Source organism: Rhincodon typus, unplaced genomic scaffold (genome assembly GCF_021869965.1).
Source record: "Rhincodon typus isolate 14 unplaced genomic scaffold, sRhiTyp1.1 hic_rhity00000814, whole genome shotgun sequence".
Lineage (NCBI taxonomy): Eukaryota > Metazoa > Chordata > Chondrichthyes > Orectolobiformes > Rhincodontidae > Rhincodon > Rhincodon typus.
The window spans coordinates 7,567-14,443 of record NW_025966452.1 but is presented as its reverse complement, the minus strand read 5'-3'; the positions used below and the strand labels follow the sequence as shown (position 1 = coordinate 14,443).

Below are 6,877 nucleotides of genomic sequence, written 5' to 3'. Positions count from 1 at the left end.
GATGCTTGGCCTGCTGTGTTCATCCAGCCCTGCACTAAGTGTAAATGTTTAATTTAGCATTTATTTGCTAGCTGCACGGCATGGGACTAGTAACAATGACTTACAGATGTGGGCTTTCATTTAACTTTTACATCCAAAATATAATACCTTCTACACTAGCATGCCTATTATGTTTAGGAAATACAGTACAGGTCAAGTGTGCCAATGTCCAGATCTTTCAAACTATGTTGTTTGACCCCTTGAGTTACATTTTGCATTTTCAGAGGCAATGAATGAGTAAATAATGACAAATCCCACGAAAGAATAAAGAAACAAAAATGTATGATGGCAAGAACTCAGTTTGGCAATATAGTAAGAACTGTGGACATAAACATGTGACCTTCCATTTCATTTCACAGTGTTTTCCACAACTCCACAATTCTTCTCAAATAAGTGGAATTTTGGTTACCTAATGATTTTTGCAGTACACTTACTTTTCCCTGCAGGGTTCTGTTCTCTGCAAACTAAAAGGTGTTCAAGCTTTGAACCTTTTTTTGAATTACCCAGAATCCTGTGGAGTCTTTAATTCCCTGTTGGTTTCTCCATGGCAAAGTCTTGGCCAATCAGAGTTGACTTGCCAACCAGTCAGCACCCTTTTCTCCAGTGGTGTCAGTTGCTAGCATCATTTGAAATTTGGCATTCTTGCATTTGTCCTGATGAGTACAGGGAGAAAAACACCTATGGTAACATCCCCTTCTTTTCAGCAATATTCAAGTTTCCATTCTTTGTTAGATAAGGGTCTGTTTAACATTAAAACACAAAGAAAATTGTAGATGTAATGATGCATGCTTAAACAGTTCACTCTGCACTCTTGGATTACTCCACATTACGATCAAGCACATTCTCCAAAAGACTATTTACATCAATTATTTTCCAGCAATTATGAAACACAAAGGCATGCAGGTAAATTCCCCAGCTCATTTCTATGGATTGAGTGGTTGAATATGCTTTCAATGCCTGTGTTCTTGTGACTGTGTGGACATATCCAAGAAATCATTCAATCACACACCAATAAAACCACATGAATCATCTTAAAGACCAGGAAAACTGTTAAAGATTTACTGCCTCCATATTAAGGAGTATTTGGCAATCCTTTTGCCAGAGGTTAATAAACAATGAGTTGATGATACAAATTGCATTGACACTACACTTTGGCTTCTAAAATATTCTGTTCATATTTATTTAATTAATGGTCTTTCTCCTCCTCCAATGTTCCTTCCAGATGTCTGTTTTATATCTCCCCTACTAATGCAGTAATTCGAATTATGTTATCAATTCAGAGGATGTCTGGTAACGTGTCAAAGCGTCCTTTCTCATGTCTGAGCTTGCTTATACTGTTAGGCTGTAGAGGCGTCCTACAGATGTGGACAATCAGTACTTAAACCACTTTCCTTGCAATTTAATGAAAGAAGTATTTGACATTTGTGTACAATTTTGAAAGTGACATGTTGGATTGGAAACACCTTCTTATTATGTCCTCATCCCCTGCTCTAAATGAGTTGCGCCCATGATAAGTGATACTTGGCAGGACTTTAAGGGGTTAAAATGAAATACGCACAATTCTATTACTACACCACGTGGTATACTTATCCACAGGATATCTCCTCATTACGCTGAGATGTCAACCTTAACAAAAATGTTTGCCAAACACTTCTCTCATGCGAATAGTACTCACTCAAAGATGTTTTAGTGCGTTAGAACACAAATGTTAGAACACGATTGGACCCTCTGACATACAATAATGCACCGAGATAGAGCTGTATCGCATCTCACATAATGTGAAATTAGAATTGGGTGATGCATTTTTAGCAACTTTTTGGAAAAGTACATCTGAGAAATAAGCAGAAGGACTTTTTTTTAAAAAAAACAATTCTCCACCTCTGGTCTACACTCCAAAGTGTGAACAAGCAAAAATTAATGTGTCTGGTCCTACACTTCAGATAAGGAAGCAACACCTTATTCTCAGGAAGATTTCAGTTTCACCGCTATTATTAAGGCACCTCCAAACTAGAATCCAAAAAGTTGGAGAATATCATTACATTCCCGCAACTAATATCAATTATCATAACGGGGCCTGACCCTTATTTTTATGTCCAAAAAGAAAAAAAAATCCTCTTCGCTTTTCGCCATCCACTCAAATCATCAAATTTTGTTTCAACACTTCCTTTCTTCAGATGAAACAATTCCCGGATTTTCTCTGAATGGACGCACTGATGTTTTGTTTATGGGAGGAAAACTTTACTTACGAGGCTGATGCGAAACAAAAATTGCAGAGTTGATCATCTCGCCAGTGAGTCAGAAACAAACTTTGCGCATGGTTTTTAAGAATGCCAATGTTTACAAACACTCGGCGCCAGAATAATCTCTTCTTCCCACGACGTCCCACCCCCCCCTAAACACACACAGACACACGTCTCCCCAAGTTTGGGCAAAAGTTTACTTTTATTGGTTTAAAAGGAAAAATACTGCTGGAAATCTAAAACAAAAGCCGACAGAACTCAGCAAACACACACACACACACAGACAGAGTTAAAGTTTCGAGTCCACTGTGAGCCTGAAGAGTTTCTCCAGCAGTTCTGCTTTTCTTTCTCTGTCTCTTTAAGTTGTTGTGGGTGCTGTAGCGCTTGCGCAGTGGGATGAGCTGGGCAGTGAACGGACTGAGTAAAGCTGGAACCTCTGCTCTCTCTTTTTCAGGCAGCTGTCACTTTGTGGCAGGAGCTGGGAAGAAGTGAAGCCCCTTCCCCTTGAGGGGGGGACGCACACAGGTGAGTTCTCACTAACCGAGGTGCTTGGGGAGGGGGTAGGGTGAAAGCAGAGCTGCCTGTATATTTGGTCGAAAAGTTTGGGGGGGGATGGTGAAGAAGCTTATTTTTGTATTTCTGCTTGCTTGTCTTTTGTTTCGGTGCCCAGGCGTGAGTGAGCAGCTGTTTGATTGAGCTGTCTCTTGCCCCCCACCCCCTTCTCACAGAAAGTGTTTTATTTCCGTGTGTTTCTTTTTCAACACGTTAACTCTGGTGACCAGCGTTCATGGATGTTTAGAGCCCCATAATCTTGTCAGGCAAGAGAGCTATGAATGTATTGGGGGAGGGTGGTCCAGTTGGGAAGGCTCACTGCTCAGTCTGTATTGTTGGGGGTATGTGTTTGTTTGAAAGGCTTTGATCGAAGGGGGATGTTGACAGTGCTGATTTCTCATGGGATATATTTTTAAAACCTTCCTCGTGGACGCAGACTTCTTGTGAAGTGGTGGGGGGGGGCGGGGTTGTCGAAATTAACCCGGATTAAACATGCGAGCCTCTGCAGAATGCTGATGTTATCTAAGAATCCAACAAGCAATCTGTTTGTTGCTATTCATTCATTTCTCACTTCTAAGCTCCTCCGTACGTACCACTTCCTACATTTATTTCGCCACTTGTTTATAACTGCTCGAGTGCAATGTATTGCCGCTGCTCCGAATGCCAGTGTGATGCCTTTGTTGTGTTGTGTTACAGAGGCTGATAAATCTTTAGTTCCTCCTACATTTGTTGCTTTGTTTCTGTTGTGCTCTTCGGTGCTGTTTTTAAAGCGATTAAACTTCCTGGAAAGAGTTAACGCTTAGGCTCCGGTAAAGAGACAAAGACTTGGGATTTAACTGGAAATGCAGACAAAGGCAGAGGAGCTATCAGCTCTTGGACAGCAGGAACTAGGCACAGCCAATGTATGATCTGTTATGTAAATTCCTGGAGTCGAAGTCGCCTTATTAACTCTTAAATGTGCCATTCCTGCTGACTTCCTAAAATGCCTCCTGCATTTCTGTTGTGGACTAATAAGCGTAACTGTCAGGGATCATTTAATGAGAAATGGATGAAGCCAAATAAACTAACATATGAGATTTCTGAGATTCCCGAGAAGTCTATTGTGTTCGCTCTGTACACCATGATGCCCTTGACTTTCTGGGTTGCAAAGGTTGGGAATTGCTGTGTAATAAATGTGTGCAGCTGTGTGCCTTTACGGGTTTTACATTTTTTTCGTGGTCTAAATTTTCAGGCTTAGATTATAGTGATCGCTATGGCTGAAATCTGAGAATGTTGCCTGCTAATTAACATTAGGCAACATCATTGGACAATGGAATGGAAATGCAGGTAGTAGCTTCTAGCAAAAATATTTCCCTTAAATATTCTGGCATTACATCTGAGCCCTAGAGTTGTGCAAAATTTGGTGGTATAGTCTTGGAGAGTTTCCCTACTTCTAATTATCTACTTCTGTTTCAAAAGTTCACATTCATCTTTTTAACTCTTCATTCCTCTTGATCTGCTGTGGTTGTTCAATTGTGAGTCTTTTTTTGTTGTTGTCCCCAACATTTTTTGTTTGTTCATTAATGGGATAGCAATGTCACCGGCGAGACAGTGCCATTTATTACCTATCCTTAAGTGACCAGAGTCAACTACATTGCTGGAGGTCTGGAGCTTTCATTCCATAAAGAGAATTAGTGAATGAGATGGATATTTTGTTGCCATTAGACTAACGTTTTGCTTCAGATTTTTATTAAATTTAAATTTCATAATCTACCATGGTGGGAATTTGACATCCCCAGAAGTGTGGCTTCTGGTTCAGTGACATTACCACTACACCACCATCTCTAGCATTTGTCTAGTATTTATTTTTTGTCCTTTGCCACATCATATGTAAGATGGCAACCTTTTCTTAAAATACTTAGTTCATCACATTTCTAAGATTTACATAACATTTCAATTTGTCATTGTCATTTAGTTTCTTTCAATACAATGTTTACAATAACTACTGTTACAATTTACAAGTCAAAGTTACAATATATATTCACAATTCATATCAAACAGTGTCTGTTGCATACAGTCTGAATGGTTTCAATGCAGGAATGCAAGATTGGAGCAATAGTAGAGCATGGAATCCTGTTGAGCCTACTCTGCTAGTCAGTACAACAAAATAGGTTCCAGGTTCTTGGTACAGCATCCAGGACCCTTGCTTGCAGGTAACGGGTAGTAAGTGTGTGTCAGATAGGTACATTCCACCTTTTGCCATGCCTTTTAGTTGTGTGTTGGAGAAGAAAGGAATTACTTTATTTGTTGGTTGTCACTGGACTATTGTTGACGCAAAGCTGTGGAAAACCAAACATAAAAGGTCATGGATGGACTATTAAGGTGTGTGTTCTTTTTGTTTGGTCCTGGCTGAGTGAACATTTTGTAATAAATCCAGAGAAGGAAGGGCAATCCATCTTTCTGCATCTTAATCATACCCATGGGCAAGACTCTCTCTTTCCCGCTGACTTAACCCATTCTTTAAAACTTGGACAGTTTGAAAAGATAGTTGGAAGCCAATCAAATATGACGCACCCATTCTTACTACAGGAAATATATATCCTGCCAGTCCTCAATCTAGGGGAAATTTTGTGGCTGCAGGCCAGGCATATTGTTAATATCAGGAATGACTGTAAAAGTATATCATGGGTCAGAGCAAATGAACAATTTGGAGGATATAAACTATAAGTCTGGCATCCAAAACTGTAATACCATAAATACTCTCTGCTGTCTTGAAGGAGCACTGAAAATTTGCATTATTTATTGAAGTCAATATAACCTTTAACTGTTGGCCCTCAGTGCTTGATTCAACTTACAGTCTAAGTGTGTCGGAATTGCATTTAACAGTAGTTCCGCTTTTGATTTTACAGGTTTGAGCTGTTTGTCTGCGGTGAGTTAGAAAGGCTGTATATGAAGTGATTTTCTATAATAACAATCCAGTTCTTCTGGGGACTGAGCATCTCACTCAGTAGAGCTGCATTTTGGTAGGTTTCAGAGCTGCAAATGCATCACGATGCTGACTTGAGGGGAGTACTTACTGGAATTCCGATCTCCCTGTTATAGGAAAGATCTTGTTAAACTTGAAAGGGTGCAGAAAAAATTTATAAGGATGTTGCCAGGACTGGAGGGTTTGAGCTAGAGTGGACAGCCAGAGACTTTTTCCTAGGGTGGAGGTAGCTATTATGAGGGGGCATAGTTTTAAAGTGAGTGGGGGTAGGTATAGGGGAGACATCAGAGATAGGTTCTTTACTCTACTCAGAGAGTGGTAGGGGCGTGGAATGCATTGACGGAGAGGGTAGTGGAGTCGGCCTCATTAGGGGCATTTAAGCGGCTATTAGATAAGCATATGGATGATAGTATAAGGTAGGGGTGGAGGTTAGATAGACCTTAGGTTTAGGATAAAAGTTTGGCACAACATTGTGGGCTGAAGGGCCTGTACTGTGCTGTACTGTTCTGTGTTCTGTGTGTTCTATGGGGAGAGGCTAAATAGGCTGGGGCTATTTTTCCTGGAATGTTGGAGGTTGAACAGTGACCTAATAGACCTTTATAAAATCATGAGGGTCATGGATAAGGTGAATAGTTAAGGTCTCTTTCCCAGGGTAGAGGAACCCAAAACTAGAGAGCATAGGTTTAAGGTGAGTGGGGAAAGATATCAAAGGGACCTAAGGGGCAACTTTTTCATGCAGGTGATGTTGTGTGTATGGAATGAGCTGGAAGTAGTGGAGGCTGGTACAATTAAAACATTTGAAAGGTATGTAGATGGGTATATGAATAGGAAGGTTTAGAGGGATATGGGCCAAATGCTGGCAAATGGGACTGGATTAATTTAGGATATCTGGTTGGCATGGACAAGTTGGACCAAAGCATCTGTTTGCGTGCTGTACAACTCTATGACTGTTAAAACACAGTGCATGCATGTTGTACTTTTTCTGAGCTCCTAGCATTAAAATTGCTCACCTTGATAAGCACCCACTATCACTAAAATAAATCTAATTATGAAAATTATTTGGGATAACTGATGTCATTGG

The 6,877-nt window shown here is 40.3% G+C and overlaps 1 long non-coding RNA gene across 2 annotated transcripts in view; it reads right to left on the bottom strand.

The window, feature by feature from the left end:
• LOC125481079 overlaps positions 1-2,422 on the bottom strand; it is a 12,400-nt gene extending 9,978 nt beyond the window's left edge. The window contains exons 1-2 of one of the 2 annotated variants that reach the window (XR_007261190.1): positions 2,286-2,401; positions 474-779 (exon numbers count right to left, since the gene is read on the bottom strand). This is a non-coding gene — a long non-coding RNA (uncharacterized LOC125481079). Of the gene's footprint in view, positions 1-304; positions 780-2,285 lie in introns of those variants that run through there. The other variant, XR_007261189.1, reaches the window with a different exon arrangement.
• Between the last annotated feature and the right edge of the window lie 4,455 nt (positions 2,423-6,877).